The sequence below is a fragment of the Equus quagga genome, chromosome 10, assembly GCF_021613505.1.
Source record: "Equus quagga isolate Etosha38 chromosome 10, UCLA_HA_Equagga_1.0, whole genome shotgun sequence".
In the NCBI taxonomy this organism is placed as follows: Eukaryota; Metazoa; Chordata; class Mammalia; order Perissodactyla; family Equidae; genus Equus; species Equus quagga.
In genome coordinates this window covers 59,416,383-59,425,423 of record NC_060276.1, presented here as the reverse complement: position 1 = coordinate 59,425,423, position 9,041 = coordinate 59,416,383, and positions in this window count along the sequence as shown.

Genomic DNA, 9,041 nt, shown 5'->3' with positions numbered 1-9,041 from the left:
ATGACAAAGAAAAAATACTAAGGGCAGCAAGGCAGAAGAAAATAATGTTCAATGGAACCCCTATCAGGTTTTCAGCAGATTTATCTACAGAAACCCTATGGACTAGGAGAGAGTGGAATGATGTATTCAAAATTCTGAAAGACAAAAACTTTCAGCTAAGAATATTATATCCAGTGAAAATACTTTCACATGTGACAGAGAAATAAAACTTTCCCAGATGAAAAAAAGTTAAGAGAGTTCATTACCACAAGAACCCCTCCACAAGAAATCCTCAAGAAGGCCCTTACATCTGAAAAAACAAAAAGGAAAAGATCTACAAATCCCTGAGCAAGCAGATGAATAGGAAGGCAATAATCAGAAAATGGCAGTACTTTATTAGATCAGGTTAGTCAACACTCAACTTTAACATTAAGGATAAAGAAAATGAAAATAACAAAATAAAAATAATCTCATCATTTTAACAACAAATTCACAACACAAGATGGAATAAGATATGATATAAATAACTTAGAAATGGAAGAGGACAGAGATTAATTGGCATAGTCTAAGGAAAGAAGAGTCTATCAGAAAATGGACTATCTCATCTATGAGATTTTTTTATACAAACCTAATGGTAACCACTAAACAAACAATTAGAACAGAGACATATATGGTAAGCAAGAAGAAAACCACCTTAGAAAAATAACTAATCAAATTGGTAGTTCAACACACATGGGAGGAGGGACGAAGGAAATGCAGAAGAATCAGAAAATGAGTGATAAGATGGCTGTATTAAGTCCTCATATTGCAATAATCACTCTAAATGTAAATGGACTGAATTCTCCAATCAAAAGACACAGAGTGGCAGAATGGATTAAAGAACAAGACCCAAAAATATGCTGTCTCCAGGAAACACATCTCAGCTCCAAAGACAAACACAGGCTTAGAGTGAAAGGACGGAAGACAATACTCAAAGCTAATGATAAACACAAGAAATCAGGTGTTGCCATACTTAGACAAAATAGACTTCAAGGCAAAACAAGTAAAGAGATACAAAGAGTAACAGTATAAAACGATCAAAGGGACACTCCACCAAGAAGACACAACATTTATAAACATATATGCACCCAACACAGGAGCACCAAAATACATAAAGCAACTATTAACAAAGCTAAAAGGAGACATCAACAACAACACAATAATTGTAGGGAACCTCAATACCCCATGTACATCTACGGAGAGATCATCCAGACAAAATTTCAATAAGGAAATAATGGAATTAAATGTAAAACTATACCAGATGGACTTAATAGATATATACAGAGCTCTCTATCCAAAAACAGCAGAATTCACATCCTTCTTAAGTGCAAATGGAACATCCTCAAGGATAGACCATATATTTGGAAACAAGGCAAAGCTCAATAAATTACAGATTGAAATCATATCTAGTATCTGTTCTGACCATAATGCTATGAAACTAGAAATCAATAACAAGAAAAAAGGTAACAAACGAACAAAAATGTGGAGGCAAAACAGCACTCTACTGAACAATCAATATATTATCTAAGAAATAAAGGGAAAAATCAAAAAATATCTGGAAACAGATGAGAACAAGAGTACACCATGGCAACTCATATGGGATGCTGCAAAAGCCATCCTGAGAGGGAAATTTATAGCAATACAGGCCCATGTTAACAAATAAGAAAAAGCTCAAATAAGCAATCTTAAACTACACCTAACAGAATTAGAAAAAGAAGAACAAACAAAGCCCAAACTCAGCAGAAGGAGGGAAATAATAAAAATTAGAACAGAAATAAATGAAATTGAAACAATAAAGACTGTAGAAAGGATCAATGAAACAAGGAGCTTGTTCGTTGAGAAGATAAAGAAAATTGACAAACTCTTAGCCAGATTCACGAATAAAAAAAGAGAGAAAGCTCAAATAAATAAAACTGGAAATTAAAGAGGAGAAATTACAACAGATATCACAGAAATACAAAAGATCATAAGAGAATATTATGAAAAACTATACACCAACAAACTGGACAATATTGAAGAAATAAATAAATTCCTAGACTCTTACAGTCTCCCAAATCTGAATCAAGAAGAAATAGAGAACCTGGATAGCCTAATCATGAGTAGAAAGATGGAAACAGTAATCAAAAACCTCCCAAAAAATAAAAGTCCAGGAACAGATAGCTTCTCTGGAGAATTCTACCAAACATTCAAAAAGGTTTATTACCTATACTTCCCAAACTATTCAAAAAATTTGATGGAAAAATTCCTAATACATTCTATGAGGCCAACATCACCCTGATACCAAAGCCAGGCAAGAACAACACAAAGAAGGAAAATTAAAGGCCAATATCGCTGGTGAACTTAGATGCAAAACTCCTCAACAAAATATTGGCAAATCGAATACAGCAGTACATTAAAAAGATCATACACCATGATCAAGTGGTATTCATACCAAGGACACAGGATTGGCTCGACACCTGCAAATCAATCAATATGATACACCACATTAACAAAATGTGGGACAAAAACCACATGATAATCTCAAGATGCAGAGAAAGCATTTGACCAGATCCAACATCAGTTCATGATAAAAATTCTCAATAAAATGGGTATAGAAGGAAAGTGCATCAACATAATAAAGGTCATTATGACAAACCCACAGCCAACATCTCACTCAATGGGGACAAACTGAAAGCCATCCCTCTGGGACCAGGAACAAGACAAGGTTACCCACTCTCACAACTCTTATTCAACATAGTACTAGAGGTTTGGGTCAGAACAATTAGGCAAGAAAAAGATATAAAAGGAATCCAAACAGCCAATGAAGAAGTGAAAGTCTCACTGTTTGCAGACAGCATGATTTTATATATAGAAAACCCTAAAGAACCCATTGCAAAACTATTAGAAATAATCAATAACTACAGCAAAGTTGCAGGATACAAAGTCAACTTACAAAAACCAGTGGTATTTATATACTCCAATAAGGAACGAACACAATGAGAACTCAATTATACAATGCCATTTATAATTACAACCAAAAGAATAAAATATACAGGAATATCTTTAACCAAGGAGGTGAAAGATCTATACAAGGAAAACTACAAGGCATTATTGAAAAAAATCAATAATGACATAAAGAAATGGAAAGATAGCCCATGCACATGGATCAGAAGCATAAACATAGTTAAAATGTTCATGCTATCTAAACCAATCTACAGATTCAGTGCAATCCCACTCAGAATCCCAATGACATTCTTCACAGAAATAGAACAAAGAATCTTAAAATTCATATGGGGCAACAAAAGACCCCGAATAGCCAAAGCAATCCTCAGAAACAAGAACAAAGCTGGTAGTATCACAATCTCTGACTTCAAAATATACTACAAACCTATAGTAATCAAAACAGCATGGTACTGTTACAAAAACAGGCACACAGATCAATGGAACAGAATTGAAAGCCCAGAAATAAAACCACACATCTACAGACAGCTAATCTTCGACAAAAGAGCCAAGAACAAATAATGGAGAAAGGAAAGCCTCTTCAATAAATGGTGTTGGGAAAACTGGACAGCCACATGCAAAAGAATGAAAGTTGACCATTGTCTTTCTCCATACACAAAAATAGATTCAAAATGGACCAAAGACTTGAAGGTAAGACCTGAAAACATAAAACTTCTGGAAGAAAATATAGGCAGTACACCCCTCGATATCACCATTAACAAGATCTTTTTGAATACCATATCTAATGGGACAAGGGAAACAAAAGAAAAAATAAACTAGTGGTACTTCATCACACTAAAGAGCTTCTGGAAGGCAAAGGAAACCAAGGTCAAAATGAAAAAACAACCCACGAACTTGGAGAAAATATTTGCAAATCATATATCCAAAAAAGGGTTAATTTCCATCATATATGAAGAACTCATACAACTGAGCTATAAAAAACAAACAACCCAATCAAAAAATGAGCAGAGGATATGAACAGACATTTTTTCAAAGATGGTATACGGATGACCAATAGGCCCATGAAAACATTTTCAACATCACTAATCGTAAGGGAACTGCAAGTGAAAACTACACTTAGATATGACCTTATGCCTGTTAGAATGGCTATAATCACCAAGACAAAAATAATAAATGTTAGAGAGGTTGTGAAGAAAGGAGAACCCTCATACACTGCTGTTGAGAATGCAAACTGGTGCAGCCACTACAGAAAACAGTATGGAGATTTCCCAAAATATTAAAAATAGAAATCCCATAAGATACAGCCATCCAACTACTGGGTATTTATCCAAATAACTTAAAATAAACAGTACAAAGAGATTTATGAACCCCTATATTCTTTGCAGCATTATTCACAATATCCGAGACATGGAAACAACCCACGTGCCCATCAACCGATGGCACAAAATCCTCCCATTCGCAACCACATGAATGGACCTTGAGGGTATTATGCTAAGTGATTTAAGCCTGACAAAGACAAACACTAAATGATTTCACTTATGTGGAACATCAACTTAGGGACAAAAAGAACAGTTTAGTGGTTACCAGGGGGAAAAGGGGTGGGGGATGGGCACAAGGGATGAAGAGGCACATTTATATGGTGTCTGACAAATAATAATGTACAATTGAAATTTCGCCATGTTACAAACTATTATGACTACAATAAAAAACAAATTAAAAGAAATAAAAGGAGTGAGTAAAAGTTTTCTTGAAGATTACTAAAGGAAGCAATGCTGACCCAGAATTGCAAAAGGAGAGCAATAAGATTTGCAAAAGATTTGCTGTATATCTCTAATTAAAGAAGAGATGAAATTTTTGGCATTCTTTGGCATGTGCAACTCTGTAAATGTTACATCACCTCAAAAAGGCAGTATTGATGGCATTTCTACTGTTCAGTTCAGGAAATGGCTGTAGTACTACAAACGTAACATCTATTGCTTCAAATGCAGAATCAAAGGGAAAGCAACTCCTGGATTCAGGAAAAATTATCATTGATGAGTTGCAAATGTGAGAAAAAACTGAACACTTCTCAATAGGTGAATAAGATTTAAGGCTGGCAGATATAAAGTGAATAGGATTTAAAGCTGACAGATAGTAAAATCTCCTTTAAATAATACTTTTCCTGGTATTTTCTGGTGGGATAAATTTTACTTACAAATCCTTGTTATGTGCACTTCAACATTTTTCACTCTCATTGCATATGTTGCTATCTTATTCTTATACACAAAGAATATTTTCAACAAAAGCTTTTGCTGAAAATATTAAACATACAACGAAGAATATACATAAAACATCTTTGGCATCCTGTGGGGAAAAAATCATAATTCTTGAAGAACTATATTTTTATTCCGACCAAGATAGTATGGTTCTAATTCATGATTTCTCAACTTTAATTATAAGAAAGATAGTCTTTCATTGTCACAATGTATTTCCTTCATTATTTCATTCAGAGTAACAACTTTTTAAATTATGGCCAAACACAACAAATTGATTTTTTATTATAATTATAATCTTTTACCAGCAAGCAAATAATGCTTTCTTGGTTGGCAGAAAACACACACACAATATTTGTACATTTTTCTTTTTTATCCATTTTAATCATGATATAAACATCAACATCAATTCTTTAAATAAAAGGGCACTGTAAAATGTTCTCCCTATATTACAATGGATGTGTCCTATGAGACAATCAGTCGTTAGCATCTCATGTCAGTCAATTTCATAAAAACTAAGATGTCTAATTAAATATTCATTTTTAATGCAATGCTGAGTTATAAAAAACAAACAACCCGAGTATAGGGTGACACTATTATTAATCACCTTCTTACAGGACATAAAATTAATTTTCCTCTTGAGGCAAATATGTCATTCAATAGCAATCAGATCCTCATTTACAGTTTATGGGAAATTTGAAATCATATTTATGCCTGAGAGTGAGCTCTCACAAAGTGGGCTGACCTGCTATAGCTTTGAGTTATTTATAGGGCTGTGTGATCCACCCTAAATTTCAAATGGAACTTAAAGCTCTCAATTCTGAAAGCTCTCAAGATGTTTAATTTACCATATCAAGAATTGTTTCCACTAGCTGGTTTCATTCTCAGATGCCAAGGAGGAGACTTACAGAAGCAGAAAGTGTACATTTGCCAGGGCTCAGTACCATGATAGCTTAGATTTTAATTTGTTCTCAGTCTAAAGTGATAATGAATAGGCCCATGGTAACTTTGACCAAATAGAAGCATTTTCACTTCTGAGAGTCCACAGCATAGTAAACATCTGATCAGAAGTACATGAAAACTTGAAACTTCATGATGTAAATATCCAGATACAGGTGCTCTCACATTATACCAAGCCCACCACGCAATTACAGCCTTGTAAACAGGATCCGGAGCCCAGGAAAGAGAAGTGACTGATTTACATCTGACTCAGGCAACTCAAAATAAATCGATAGGAAAGGCAAGAACAATGGCAAGCTGTGTACTGTCAGCAATAACAAATAATAAATGGGCGTGTGTAATCCATTATACGCATTTTACCCTATCCCCCTCCCTTGTGAACCAACATTCCTGTGGGTTAGATCAGCTGCCCATTTTACTATCAGGATGACTGAGGCATGGATAGGTTTCAACCATTTGCCCAAATATCCTTATAGGAACTGAGAAATATGGTTGTGCTTCATAGATGGGGATTCCCAGAACAATTTTGAGAGGGTGGGGAAAGGAGATGTAGGGATTGAAATTACAGAATTCCTGACAGCTGTTCAGTAAGAGCAGCAAAAAGCTGGAGTTATTAGATCTATGTCTCCTAGTCTTTAGCCCTTTGATCTTGCTCTGCTCCCTTGAAATTTTGAAAGCCTCTTAGGACATTAGTATGAACACCAGAATAGGTCATTTTAGAATAGATTAAAGGAGTTTGAGACCGCCCAAATTCTATTTGCCCTTCAAAACTGTCTCCAGTTCTTTCTCCCCCAAGAAAGACTCTCTCAGCTCACTTTAGCCCAGATGCATATGTCCTCCACTGAACTTCTCTGAAACAGTTTTGCCTTTATCACTCATTGTGATAGAGGTGATTAATCACGCTGTCTTATAGCAACTCACCTTTTTCTAGATCTCTGCTCTTTTGTATTATTTTAGCTTTTCACATGTTTACATCATTTCTAGTTCTAGACGATAAGCTCCTTGAGACTAGAGACTCAGATGCTTTTTAGCATCGCTCTTGATACTTACTCAATGACTTTCACATATAGAAGCTCTTAGTATAAGTGTGGTGATTAATCGAGGATAATCAAGAATTAAGAAATGGAAAAAGAGAAAAACTCCACTGGAAATTCTAAAGATATTAAACCAGACTCAGAAACCGAAGGCACATAATATAAAGCTATGGCCTTTTGAGTCTCTAATCAACTAATTTCTTAAATACGTTCTCATTTCTAGTTAGTAATGTTAATTATTAACATATCCAATTTTAATTTAAAAGTTTTCTTTGGCAATGATTCTGAGGCAAATTGAACACTCCATTGATTCTAAATTCTATTTTAATCATTGTAATGTTTTCTTTTCCCCAAATCATATAGTTGTTTTAAATATTTACTCTTTGCAATATAAATGAACTGTTTTTCCTAAATGCATCATTACTGGTGTGTGGAGACTGGGGCTATTAATCAGAGACTCTTTAATATTTTTAGATTGAGGAAATTCTCAAGTCAAAACTTGTTTTCTGATTTTAAATAAGTATCTGTTTTCCACAGACTGCTTCACTTAGACCAGTGATATTAAAGACAGAACACAATCCAGTGGAGTTCAATGTTTAATAAAAACATGGAACAGTGGATATAAATATTATCCACCATTGTTGAGCTCTCATTATGTGCTAAGATTTGGCATGCTAATACTTTACATGTAAAATTCTTTTCATTCTCATAATATCCTTATGAAGATAACTACTGTTACTAATCCCATTTTATAGATCAAAAACTGAACTCAAGATTGTCCAGTTAGAAAATCCAGAGCTAAGATTTAAATCCCAGTCTGTCTAACCAAAGATCCCAAACCGTTAGCTATGTCATCATCCTAGAAAGACCACACAGAGATCATGATCATATGTCCATGGCTTGACTGAATGAATGATTTTGGACAGGCTGAGAGCAGCAAAGGCATGAAACTAGACCAACACGAATGAAGCATATATTGACTGTGGGATTGTGACAGAAGAGACAGACTCAGGTAAGGCAATCTAGTCTGTAAGCAGAATGTATATGCAAAGGATATGGTCACAGAGAACAGGAAGTTCAGGCAAAATAGCATTACTATCTCGGGCTTGCTATGAGGTATACATGATTTAACACTTTGAAAGTGCATAAACAAGACTTAAGCACAGTTAGAACTCAATTTTATCCATTATTATTCATTAGTATTATTTAAATCCAGCTAAGAGAGCTAGCAGAACAGAGAAGGGAATCCAATTGGCTGTGAAACTCTGAAGTTCAGATAATTAGCTCAAGTAAATTCTGTCAGTAGTTAAGAGGGTCCCAATTATTCATCTGGGGTTCAGGGACAAGAACTCTAGAATTTTAAAGAAGTGAGTCAAGATTCCAATTATAAAGGGACAGGAGCACTAAAACAAGGTTTGACACATAGGAAATTATGATGTGTCCAAGTAAGAGTCCAATTAGCAAAACTAGGGCCCAAGATTGGCACCAGATAAATAGCAAGGGGGATATGATCCATAGTTCCCTCTATGCTCTACAGTTATGCTCTACAGCAATATCTAATGGAAGTTTTGTCTCCCGTCTGCTTTTCTGGCACAACTAGTCCTTGTGATCTAACATAGTCTAAACTGAAAATGTAAAGCTGCAAATTGCCAGAAGCTGAGTTGAGAGAACTACGGTTGTTACTCAAGATTATGAAGTGAACATGATGGCAGTTACTGGGAAGTTCAGTGTGAAGAGCTTGAAAGGGCAGTCCAAGAAGTAGACCAGAAAGCTAGCCAACTGTAATATGTGTTGAGAGGTAAAGATGAAGCAAGTAACAGACCGTCCAAATAAGAGG